At 47.5% G+C, this 13,566-nt stretch overlaps 1 pseudogene; it reads right to left on the bottom strand.

Moving 5' to 3' along the window:
- Positions 1–315: 315 nt before the first annotated feature.
- On the bottom strand, positions 316–873 carry LOC100350690 (glycine cleavage system H protein, mitochondrial-like; annotated as a pseudogene).
- Positions 874–13,566: the final 12,693 nt, after the last annotated feature.

Genomic DNA, 13,566 nt, shown 5'->3' with positions numbered 1-13,566 from the left:
AAGTTACAATATTACATAAGGCTTAAGATAACAATGTTAGCCTTGAATTACATTATTTGTATAACTAGTTTTTACCACAGATAACTTCACGTATTCTGAATACCAGTGCCTAGAGCCTAGTATAAAAATCACACGGCACTGTGAAAAAGATGCGTATTGTGTTCACCTGCAATCATTACAAAGTTAGGGGATATATTCTTCCAGTAGCAGAGCTGCAAGTAGTATTTCTTCCATCAATATTGCTAAAAATTGCTACTGTAAGTCTTGTCCACCGCTAATTTAAGATAAAACTGTGCTGGATTAAGTGGTTCCACACTAGCTCATGGAAGGGCTCCACTTGCACTCCTCTATAGATTTTATCTATTTCTCGTAGGCTTCTTCTCTCCTCAGTTCATCTAGTTCTGAAGGGTTGCTCAGTGGTCATCTTGCTCAGCCAACCATCTTCAGAACAAGATGTGTGGACGAGTCCTGGGTCTTCTGCAAGGCTTCATTAACCTCAGTTACTGCTCCTGAGAGAGGAGAACAGAGTTCACTAGCAGCTTCCATGCTTTCCAAAGCACCCAACTCATCTTGTTGTTTTTTTTTCAATTTTGTCCCGACTTCAGGCAGACTACAATAAACAACATCTCCTAAAGCTCCCTGTGCAAAATTGCTGTTTCCCACTGTTCCAATGCCATTTTCTGTTGTTATCCATTCATGTTTCTCGGTGAATTTACGCACTGAGAGCAGAACGGGTCCCGTGCACAGCGTCCGGATGGCACCCTCCGGCAGTCGCCCGGGCAGAGGCGAGCAGGGTGCGGTGGGTGCCGAGTCCGCGGGCAGGCTGCAGGGGTGACGAGGGTCTCTAGTTTTTTCATAATACACATTTTCCATGAATTTTTTTTTAATTTGACAGATAGAGTTATAGACAGTGAGAGAGAGAGACAGAGAGAAAGGTCTTCCTTCTGTTGGTTCACCCCCCACATGGCCACCACGGCCAGCGCGCTGCGCCGATCCGAAGCCAGGAGCAGGTGCTTCTCCTGGTCTCCCATGCGGGTGCAGGGCCCAAGCACCTGGGCCATCCTCCACTGCACTCCCGGGCCACAGCAGAGAGTTGGACTGGAAAAGGAGCAACTGGGACAAAATCCAGAGCCCATGTGGGATGCTGGCGCCGCAGGCAGAGAATTAACAAAGTGAGCCACGGCCCTGGCCCTTCCATGAATTTTTTAAAGACCCTCACATAAAAGGGATTCAGAGGTGATATATTTATGTACTTGGTCATTGAAAACCTGTCTAGGGGCCGGCGCAGTGGCGTAGCAGGTAAAGCCGCCACCTACAGTGCCAGCATCCCATACAGGCACCGGTTTTAGTCCCGGCTGCTCCATTCTGATCCAGCTCTCTGCTATGGCCTGGGAAAGCAGTGAAAGATGGCCCAAGTCCTTGGGCCCCTGCACCCGTGTGGGAGACCCGGAAGAAGCTCCTGGCTCCTGGCTTCAGTTAGGCTCAGCTCCAGCCCTTGTAGCCATTTGGGGAGTAAACCATTGGATGGAAGACCTCTCTCTCTCTCTCTCTCTCTCTGCCTCTCTGTAACTGTGCCTTTCAAGTAAATAATTAAAAAAAAAAGCCTAATTGTCGTTTTTTGTTTATTTAGTAACGGAAATGTGCCTTTGAGAAAAAATCCTGAGTATATCTGCTTTAAGTTCTTTTTATGTTGTCTCACAGTGGGGGCCGGCGAAGCATGGTCTGTAGCCAAACACGAGCCATGGTCTGCGTTTGTAAAGAAAGTGTGGTTGGAATACACAGTCAGCCAGCGCTGCGGCTCACTAGGCTAATCCTCCACCTGTGGCGCCAGCACACCAGGTTCTAGTCCTGGTCGGGGCGCTGGATTCTGTCCCAGTTGCCCCTCTTCCAGTCCAGCTCTCTGCTGTGGCCTGGGAGTGCAGTGGAGGATGACCCAGGTCCTTGGGCCCCTGCACCCACATGGGAGACCAAGAGAAGCACCTGGCTCCTGGCTTCGGATCAGCGCGGTGCGCTGGCCGCGGCGGCCATTGGAGGGTGAACCAACGGCAAAAGGAAGACCTTTCTCTCTGTTTCTATCTCTCTCACTGTCCTCTCCGCCTGTCAAAAAATAAAAAAAAGAACACATGGTCAATAGCATTGCTAGAGGCAAGGGCATTTCCAAAAGTTCATGGAAAACAGAACGAAAAAGATGAGTTTGTTTTGGTGCAAAATTGTTAAACCTGTGAGTAGTTTATTTCATGGAGTGAATTTTCCCTGTATCATGGAGCACACATTTGCACCAAAAATATGCATATCTTCTATTTCATTTTTCAATGCACTTTTTGATACACCCTCATCCTAATAATCAAAATTTAAAGCACAATACCACATACAATCACACCAAAGAAGATGTAATATTTAGGTGTACAGGTAACAAAACATGTATAGTGCATGTATGCTAAAAATCACAAAACACTGATGAAAGACATCAGAAGAGCTTTAAAGAAAACAGTGGGAAGAATCACAGTCCTTGATGTTAAGGACTTGTAGTGTGTGCGTGTGTGTGTGTGTGTGTGTCTTTCCTCCACCCCCCCCCCTTAGTTTTTTTTTTTTAAGATTTATTTATTTATTCGAAAGGCAGAGTCACAGAGATGCAGAGGCAGAGGCAGAGAGAGATTTTCCATATGTTGGTTCACTCCCCAGAGCTTGGCCGATCTGAACCAGGAGCCAGGAGTTTCTTCCGGGTCTCCCATGTGGGTGCAGGGGCCCAAGGACTCGGACCATCTTCTACTGTTTTCCCAGGCCATAGCAGAGAGCTGGATTGGAAGAGGAGCAGCCGGGATTTGAACCGGTGCCCATATGGGATGCTGGGGTTGCAGGCGGCAGCTTTATCCACTACACCATTTTGCTGGGAACCACCCCCCCTTAGTTCTTATGTGAGATTGTTAACTGGACCTAGGAAACCAATTGATGTAAGACTGATTAATAAGAAAAAAATCATAAATGTCTGATTAAATTTGCATCTACATGGGGATCTTTACAAGAGATGGAAATCAAAAAAAAAAAAAAAAAAAAAAAACACGACCAAAGCATGATGTTCTTCTACATTTTAGGCCCCCTCAAAAAAATTGCTAAGGGTGACAGGACTAATGGATCTCTGGACTGGGGTCATAAATTTTGGAGATGTCTCCAAGAGATGTATGGAGGGGGTGGGGTAAAAATTGGTGGAAGATAAAGGTTCCTCCCTATTTATGCAAGTTCACGGCAGTGTCACATTTCTGGTGATCAAGGCTGTTTTCCAGCCTCGGCATGTGGAGGACATACCCTCCCTAAAGAATCTTTATGGTTTGTGCTTGTAGGAAAAGAGGCCCCATGGCCCTGTCTGAAGTCACAGTTCCTCCAGTGCTTTCAGCCTGAAATAATCAATGTACCAAACTTAGCGTCTTTTGCCCTTTGCTCCTTCAGTATAAGGAGTAATTGTCAGAAGCTGGGGTAGCAGGACACACGCACAGAAGGGGACAGAGTACCTAACCCAAAAAGAGCCCCATACCCATGAGCCCAACTGATTTTTGACAAGGGAACAAAAGCCGTTCAATGGAGGAAGGTGCTGGAACAATTGGACGACCATGGGCCAAAAAAGTTAACCATGACCTAAGTTACACATCTTATACAAAGAGTCACTCAAAAGGGATCACAGGATCAAACATGAAACATAAAACTTCTCAAAGTGTTCATAGGAGAAAGCCTCCAGGCCCTTGGACTGGGTGAAGAGCTTTTGTGACAACATCAAAAGCACAATGCATAAAAAGATTCCATTAACTGCGCTTCATCAAAACTACATTTTTCAGCCCTAAGAGAGAGACTGTTTGAAGAGAATGAAAACCCAAGCTGGGGCCGACATTGTGGCATAGTGGGTTAAGGTACCGCCTGCCATGCAAGCATCCCATATCAGAGTGTCAGTTCAAGTCCCAGCGGCTCCATTTCTGATCCAGTTCCCGGCTAATGCACCTGGGAAGGCATAGGGTGATGGCTCTGGTGCTTGGTCCCCTGCCACCATGTGGAAAACCAGGATGGAGTTTCAGACTGCCTGGCGTTGGGTCTGGCCCAGCCCTAGCTGTTGTGGGCATTTGAGGAGTGAACCAGCGGATGAAAGATTCTCACTTGCTCGCTGGCCACTTTGCTTCCCAAATAAACAACTCCTTTTTTAAAATTAGAAAAAGAAAACACAAGCTACAGATTGGAGGAAATATTTTGGCAGTTTCTTATAAAACGAAGCACACAACTAGCATATGATCCAACATTGCATTCCCCGGGCATTTATCCCAGAGAAATGAAACATATGCTCACACAGAAACCTGTACACAAACGGTTTTAGAAGCTTTATTCATAACAGCCCCAAACTAGAATTAGCACAGATGTCCTTCGGTGAGCAAAGGGTTAAACAGTTGCACATCCTGTAGGAAGAGAGAAGATCCTTGACAATAAATGCTCAGTTGGATCCCCAGGACTTACGCTGAGTGGAAAAAGCCAATTTCGAAGGTTTCCTACTGCGTAATTCCATTTCTGTGACACTCTAGAAATAATACAATTATAGAGATGGCGGACGGATTAGTGGTTGCCAAGGGGACAGGGATGGAGGCAGGGGCACTGAAAGAGGTTAGCATGATGTTCTTTATGCTGGGAGAATGCTTCTGAATGTTGAATCCAGTCATTGTTACATGGGATAAAATCACATAACACACACATGCAAATGAGCCCACGTAAAACTTGTGAGAGCTGAATAAAACTGGTGGACTGTGCCAATGTCAATATCCTCCATTTGCTGTCGTTCTATAGTCATGCAAACCATTGCATAAATATACATGGAATCGATGTGTACTGGTGTGTTTTTTTTGTTTGTTTGTTTTTGTTGTTGTTGTTGTTGTTGTTTTTTGCAACTCCATGTGAACTTATCGTGATTTCAAAAGCCAAAGTTAAAACAACACTTTGCACAGAAAATGCAACTGTATGGGCACAGCCGCAGGGCTTGGCCTGGCCCCACGGAGAGGAGCCTGGTAAGAAAGCAAATGGGTGATGGAGTCTCAGGCTCCACGGGGCCGAACATAATGGTAGCAGATTGCACAAGCCCCAAAGCACAGGACCCTTTGGGGAGGGACATTAGCAAGCTGAATTGCCTGGGCATGGTGTCACACAAAACGTAGTCACCCATCCACCACCAGGCCCTGAGACACAGTCCAGTGATTCCAGCTCAGCAAGCCAAGGACACTGACAGAGGTGTTAAGACCACCAGTTACACAATCGGGTGGCAAAGAAAACTTCAGAGTCCACATTATGATGTTTTGGTCAGTCATGGACCACACACACAACAGTGCGCCACAAGAGAGCTGGAAAATTCCTATTGCCCAGTGACGTCATAGTTATTAGAACATCATAATGCAATGCATTATTACGTAATGTTTGCAGTGATGCTGGTGTGAACAAACCTACTGCTCTGCTAGTCGTAGAAAAGTATAGCACATATAATTATCAATAGTATAGTGTTGCTCCCCGTCTTCGTGGGGGAACGACACTAAACCCTGCCTAGGCTTCATATCCGAGTCACGGCACCATTATGTCGCTCCCCCTCTTCGTGGAGGAGCAACACAGGACCCTGCGCTGTTCTTTCTGTCTGCTCGGCCCTCCCCGGGTTTGCTGCTGGTTCTTCCCGGGTTGGCTACTATCCCTTCCACCTCCGTGGAAGGGCAGTTCCCCCTGGCCACATTCCCCACTTCCGCAGGGGAGCGGCACACCGCCGGCCGGCTCTTCTCGGGGGCTGCACGGGTTCCCTTAGATGTTCCCCATAGATGTTCCTGGTGCATGCCGTCTCTCTCCTCCTTTATAGTCCTCCTCCGCCAATCCTAACTCGGCTGCCCACACGCCGAGTACGCTGCTCTCCTCCAATCAGGAGCAAGTCCTACAGTTTATTAGTTGAACTGGAGGCAGCTGTGCAGAAGCTGTTTACTTCTCTCCCAACGCCATGTTGTGGGAGAGCAGATGCATAGAATAAGTCTTAATTTCAGTAACTTAGTCCAGTCCGGATTGCTCCCCACAGTATAGAATACTTGCTAATGATAATGAATGACTATGGGACTAGTTTATGTATTTACTATATTGCACTTTCATCATTATTTTACGGTGTGCTCCTTCTGCTTGTTCATAAAGAACAATCTGGATTAAGTTAAAATGCCCATGTCTCACATGGAGTGACTTAGTTCCATACCCAGTTCTGGCTCCTGATTGCAGCTTCCTTCTAGTGTGAACCCTGGGAGGCAGTGGTGATGGCTCCAATGGTCAGGTCCTTGCCACCCACATGGGTGACCTTGACTGAGTTCCTGGCTCCTTGCTTTGGCCTAGCCCAATGGGGCATTTAGGGTGGGAGTGAACCAGTTGATGTGATCCCTCTCTCTGCCTCTCAAATTTTAAAAAGCTTTTTGTAAAGTTTACTTAAAACCACATGCTGGGTTCTGTTACCAGTAGTCTAACATGTCTCAGGTCTATCATGTCTCAAGTGCATCATTTTCCTTTGTGCTTGATTTAATCTCATGTTGTTTTGTTCATCATATTCTAGGAGCAACAGGCTAGATCATATATATACAACTATATACGGTATAGACTAGGTGCACAGCAGGCTATACCATCCAGGTTTGTGTAGTACACACTATTATGATCACACAGTGACAAAATTACCTATTGACACATTTCTCAGAATATTCCCCTGTCATTTTTAAAAGATTTATTTATTTGAAAGGCAGAGTGATGGGGGAAGGGGGGAGACAGAAAGAGATTGAGAGAGATTTTTCCATCCAAATGCCACAACAGCCAGGGCTGGGTCAGGCTGAAGCCAGGAGCCGGGAATTCCATCCAAGTCTCCCACGTGAGTGGCAGGGTACAAGCACTTGGGCCATTATCTGCTGTCTTCCCTGGTGCATTAGCAGGAAGCTGGATTGGAAGTAGAGAAGCCAGGACTCCAACTGACACTCCAACACGGGATGCAGGCATCCCAAGCAGCAGCGTAACTCCCTGGGCCACAATGCCCATCTCAATAAGTGAGATCTGCCAGACACCAACAGCAGTTGGTGCCTTCCCAGAGTATGGCACTGCCACCTTTGTCTGCACAGCAAGTGGGGACATATTATTTAAAAGGATTAGGCTGTGTTTTCAGATTTCCCAAACACGTCAAAATCGCCACCAAATGCTGCCACCTTTTAGGAGAAGTTACCCAGCAGGGTATCATTCATTGAACATTTTATGCCCACTTCACTCACAGGCACAAATGCCATTAAAAAAGGGGGGGGGGTGTTAGGGCAGGTATCTGGCATAGCAGTTAATATGGCAGTTAAGACCCTCACAAGCCATATTGGAGTGCCTGGGTTCAACACCAGCCTCAGGGTCCTGATTCCAGCTTCCTGCTTATGCAGACCCAGAAAGACAGCAATGATGGCTCAAGTGCTTAGGTTCCTTGCCACTGACATGAGAGGTCTGGATTAAGTTCCTGATTCCCAGTTTCTGCCTAGCCCCAATCATTGTGGGCATTTTGGGAGTGGCCCAGCAGATGGGATCTCTCTCTCTCTCTCTCTCTCTCTTCAATAAATCAAAAGAACAGAGGGGAGGTTGGAGCCTCTGAGCTGCTATTTCTCCCACCACCCGGTTATATTGCCAGTCTGGGCAGTTATGGATGTGGGCGATCATGCTCACTGGTGTGAGGCGACACCTTCTACGCTGGGCCTGGAGTTGTGCAGACCTCAGTGGGTAGGCGTTGCTTTAGGATGGCACAAGGTATGCAAAAAAAAGAAAGCATTGAACCCCCTCAGGGTGAATCTCCACGCACAGTGTGGGAACGCTCTGGGCAAGAATTGGAAATGGGCTTACTTTGAACACTGATCACACTGGTCACTGGGCCACGAAGGAGAACGCGAGCTTTGGGGAAGGAACACCTTAGACTTGAGGAGGTGGGTGGAGGGGGATGGGCACCATTAGCCTCTCTTAGCTCTTGCCTGCAGGAAACTGGCCTGGCTTGTTCATCTCCGAAAGGTTAGGTAACCCTGTCCTCGACTTCAAGACAACAAAATGCTATTGCTGAAGTTGCTACACACCTGTTAGCCAAATCCAGTTCTCCCTGAGCAGGCCACGGCAGGGGGGCTACAAAAGTTGTCTTAGTCCATTTGGGTGGCTCTAGCAAACCTTGTGAATGACAGACATTTAGTTCTCACGTCTCTGGAGGCTGGGAGGTTCAAGACCAAGGCTCCAGTACCTTCAGTTGCAGGTGAGGCTGGTTTGGCTCTGGACCAGGAGCCTCCAATTTGTTCTGATCCTTCTCTCTTAGAGGTCGTAAGCACAGTTACTCTTATTTGATGTTGCCTAAGACAGATAGGATTTCAGCCAAGCCCCGATCAGCACAATTCACTGAGACATCTGATAGGGGTGGCTGTGCTTCTCAAAAGAATTCTCAGCTGGAGACGTGACCTGGCACATCTCCACATAGGCCACAGGGCCAAGGCTTCACTGAAGTCTCATTTGCTACTCAGCAGAACATCCTGAGATTTTTTTCCTATACATGGCAAGACAAGCAGTCCTGAGACACCTTCTCATCAGCCTCCTTGCCTCTGGTGAGACACAGGGTTATCCGTCTTGGCCACAGGTAGGGTACAGTTGCAGGCTTCTGTACAAGCCTACTATAAAACTGCTCGGCTGGGGTGTAGGGTTGGCTCTTCAGTGACAGAGCAACCTGCTATCTGTTCTGCCTCTCACATAGCCCATCCAGTTCAGTGTCATCCGCTGGGACTGGGGACATGGGAGCTGACATCAGGGTGGTCTTAGTTTCGCTGTCTCTTTAAGGAATAATCTGGAAGCATTTGGGCTCACCTACTCTTGCAGACATGTGATAAGCCAGCCTAGCAACCACCTCCACACCGTTGCTTAGGAACAGCTTGACCACTTGACATCGATGTGCGCAAATGCGAGGGAGGAAGTGCTCTTCTCTCACTTTGGCATTTTGATGAAACATCTTCCCAATGTCCCCTTATCTTATGACTTCACATATCAGCCTCCTGTGTCACTCTGCTTAATACATCACACCTCTGAGGGTAAGGAACCGTGCACACTGTTAGCCCTGGGCAACCCACAGGGAACTCAAAGGGGCCATGTTCCTTATGATAGTCCTAAAAAGAAGACAAGAAATCATAACTAAAAAAACCTAGAAACTAAAAAAAGCCTAGAAAAACATTCCAGTGAAAAGGAATCTGTGTATCTGTGCAATCTATGGATGCAGGTCACAGATGCTCTACAGTGGAAAGGGGTTTTGGGAATTGGGTCAACAACGAACGATCTAATCAAACAGGAACATTGTCTTGTACTGTCTTCCCCGTCAGGAGATGGAGACACTACACTGAAAGGGGACTCGTCCAAACTCTCAGCCTTGGGGTTGGGACTGCCAATTTCCCTTTCGTCCCCTGAGAGTGGAAATCCCATGGAAGCAGCAGTGAGCACCTATGCCCAAAACAAAGATTGCATTTTCTGGCTCAGGTGTGCAATTCTTCTTCCCTCTCAAAAGGTAAAACACACTGGGGGACAGACGTTTGCCCACATCCCACACCAGAGGGCCTGATTCAAGTTTCAGCTACTCCATTTCTGATCTAGCTTCCTGCTAACATGCACCTTAGGAGAGAGCAGGTGATCACCCAAGGACTGGAGTGTCTGCCACTCACATGGGAGACCTGCACTAAATTCCCTGCTCCTAGCTTCTGCCCAGTGCAGCCTCAGGAGTTGCAGGTATTTAGGGAGTGAACCAGTCGGTGGAAGACCTCTCAGTGTCTCTTTGTCTCCCTGAGTTTCAAATAAAATGAAAATTAACAATTCTTTCATCAAAAAGTTAAAACAGATTGTTTCACGAAACAAAATCTTAAAACTGACCAACAGATGAAAAGCTTCACGCTCATGGAAAATGCATGCCCTAAAATGTGTTGATATGGAATACTCGGGAGATACTACACATATTCTTCTATAGCATGAGTAGTTGTGGAGGTGCAGTGAGTGGGGTGTGAGCAACAGCCTTTACCCACACGTGAAGGACAAGTCTGTCTGCACACTACTAGTGTGCTAGTGGTTTTTTTTTTTTTAAGATTTATTTATTTATTTGAAAGTCAGAGTTACACAAAGAGGGAAGGAGAGACAGAGAGAGAGAGAGGTCTTCCATCAGCTGGTTCACTCCCCAGTTGGCTGCAACAGCCAGAGCTGCGCCAATCTGAAGCCAGGAGCCAGGAGCTTCTTCCGGGTCTCCCATGCAGGTGCAGGGGCCCAAGGACTTGGGCCATCTTCTACTGCTTTCGCAGGCCATAGCAGAGAGCTGGATCAGAAGTAGATCAGCGGGGACTCGAACTGGCACCCCTATGGGATGCCGGCACTGCAGGCGGCGGCTTTACCCGCTACGCAGCAGCACCAGCCCTAGTGCTAGTGTTTTAATGACTCTTCAGTGACTGGTTACCCTCTAGCTCGCAATCTCTGATCCAATATCCCGAGGCCATCACCCCGCCCTTGCCTGTTGCTTATTCAGATATCTATTTGGGTTTGTGAAGGGGAATTAGTAACAGAATCAAAGCTTATTTTAGTTGCAAGTTTTGGTCATATACATTAATCATACTTACAATTGCAACACTATCACATAGCGATTTACAATTGTTAAGTAACATAATCTCAATGTTAGAGGAAGAAGAGAAATACTAGAAAAACCTGGTATTCCTATTTATTTTCTGAGTTTGTGTAGCTATTTGAAAAAAAAATCCCTATAATAACTGTGAGTTACTCTGATGGAATTAAAATGAGGGGACTTCAGAAAGTTCATGGAGGGGCTAATGTGAAGCAGCCACTGCCTGGGTCGCTGGCATACCGTATTAGAGCAGTGGTTCAAGTCCCAGCTGCTCCACTTCCGATCCAGCTCCCTGCTAATGCACCTGGGAATGCAGTGGAGCATGGCTCAAGTGGAGAACTGAATGGGGTTTCTGGTTCCTGGCTTCAGCATGGCCCAGCTCTGGCTGTTTCGATCATTTGGGGAAGGAGCCGGTGGTTGAAAGGTTGTGTGTGTGTGTGTGTGTGTGTGTGTGAGAGAGAGAGAGAGAGAGAGAGAGAGAGAGAGAGAGAGACTCTGCCTTTCAAAGAACTAACTAAATAAATATTAAAAAAAAAAAAGAAAGAAAAGCAAAGGGGCCAGTGCTGTGGTGAAGCAGGTAAGGCCACCATATGGGCACATCACATATGGGTACCAGCATCCCATGTGGGTGCTGGTTTGAGTCCCAGCTGCTCCACTTCCAATCCAGCTCTCTGCTACAGCCTGGGAAAGCAGTGGAAGATGGCCCAAGGCCCGGCACCTACATGGGAGATCCAGAGGAAGCACCTGGCTCCTGGCTTCGGATTGGCCCAGCTCTGGCCATGGCGGCCATTTGGGGAGTGAACTTCACAGCAGAGATGGAAGAGCTTGCTCTCTCTCTCTCTCTCTCTCCTCCTCCTCCTCCTCCTCCCTCCCTCCCTCCATCCCTTCCTCCCTTTTTGTAACTGCCTTTCAAATAAATAAAGAAATATTTTTTAAAAAATCAAACACATATTTTAAAAAAATAAAAGAAAAATAAAAGTTTGTGGAAAATGTGTATTATGAAAAACCTGTATGGGGCTGGCACTGTGGCATAGTTGGTAAACCAGCCGCCTGTAGTGCCAGCATCCCATATGGATGCCAGTTCAAGTCCCGGCTGCTCCATTTCTGATCCAGCTCTCTGCTATGGTCTGGGAAAGCAGTGGAAGATGGCCCAAGTCCTTGGGCCCCTGCACCCGCATGGAAGACCCAGAAGAAGCTCCTGGCTCCTGGCTTCAGATCAGCCCAGCTCTGGCCGTTGCAGTCAATTGGGGAGTGAACGAGTGGATGGAAGACTCTCCCTCCCTCCCTCTCTCTCTCTGCCTCTGCCTCTATGTAACTCTGCCTCTCAATTAAATAAATAAATCTTTAAAAGAAAAGAAAAGAAAAAACTGTGCATGGATTTTAAAATTTTTACACTGGGCCGGCGCCGCGGCTCAATAGGCTAATCCTCCACCTAGCAGCGCCGGCACACCAGGTTCTAGTCCCGGTCGGGGCGCCGGATTCTGTCCCGGTTGCCCCTCTTCCAGGCCAGCTCTCTCCTGTGGCCTGGGAAGGCAGTGGAGGATGGCTCAAGTGCTTGGGCCCTGCACCCCATGGGAGACCAGGAGAAGCACCTGGCTCCTGCCTTCGGATCAGCGCGGTGCGCCGGCCGCAGCGCACCAGCTGTGGCAGCCATTGGAGGGTGAACCAAGGTCAAAGGAAGACCTTTCTCTCTGTCTCTCTCTCTCTATCCACTCTGCCTGTCAAAAAAAATTTTTTTTTACACTGAAATAAACTTATCTTTGAATTTCCATGTCAAAGTCCTCCTGTAGCATCAACACACTAAATCCTACTGTTCACTTGTCTCTTTAAATGAAATTAACTGGACTTCACACTTATGTTCTTAATGGAGGATGTTTATGTGATCACCAAAATTTGTATAAATTATTGTTTTTTTTCCACCTTCTGGGGTCCATGTGAATATAATAAAACAGTGGTTGAATTTTAGCTAAACACTACTGTTTGGTGATGGCACTGGCCTGAGACCAGCTTTTCTGTTGTTAAAAAGATTTTCTAGGGGCCGGCGCCATGGCTCACTTGGTTAATTCTCTGCCTGAGGCGCGAGCATCCCATATGGGCACCGGGTTCTAGTCCTGGTTGCTCCTCTTCCAGTCCAGCTCTCTGTTGTGGCCTGGGAGAGTAGTGGAGGATGGCCCAAGTGCTTGGGCCCCTGCACCCACATGGGAGACCAGGAAGAAGCACCTGGCTCCTGGCTTTGGATCGGCGCAGTGCTGGCCATGGCGGCCATTTGGGGAGGGAACCAACGGAAGGAAGACCTTTCTCTCCCTCTCTCTCTCTCTCTCTCTCTCTCTGTCTGTCTGTAACTCTACCTGTCAAATAAAATTTAAAAAAAAAAAAAAAAGATGTTCTAGTTCCAGGATGAACCTTTCTCTCCCCAACACCACAGAGGCTGAGAGAGCCTGGCAGGAGGCATCTCACTCACTCTGATCCACCGGTATTGAGTGCTGCGTCCATGAGCACTACCAGTGACACATGCACCCGGCACTTGACACTGAGCACCCGCTGATTCAATGGGTGGTGTGTGATGCAGTGCTTATATCCCCACTTGGAACACCCATATCCCACATCATGGAGTCCCAGCTACTCCACCTCCAATCTAATTTCCTGCTAATACGTACCTTAGGAGGCAACAGGTATTAGGTCAAGCACTTGGGTCCCTGCCACCCATGTGGGAGACCTGGATGAAGCTCCTGGCTCCTGGCTTTGGCCTGACACAATCCTGACTGCTGCGGCCATTTGGGGAATGAACCAGTGAATAGATCTCTTTCTGTCTGTGTCTCCTTCTCTTTTTGTCACTCTGGCTTTCAAATAAAGAAATCTTTAAAAAGAATAAAGCCCTCAAAGAGTTGTCCCCATTAACAGAAGAC

The sequence above is a fragment of the Oryctolagus cuniculus genome, chromosome X (genome assembly GCF_964237555.1).
Source record: "Oryctolagus cuniculus chromosome X, mOryCun1.1, whole genome shotgun sequence".
Taxonomy (NCBI): Eukaryota; Metazoa; Chordata; class Mammalia; order Lagomorpha; family Leporidae; genus Oryctolagus; species Oryctolagus cuniculus.
This window is presented reverse-complemented; position numbering and strand designations above follow the sequence as displayed.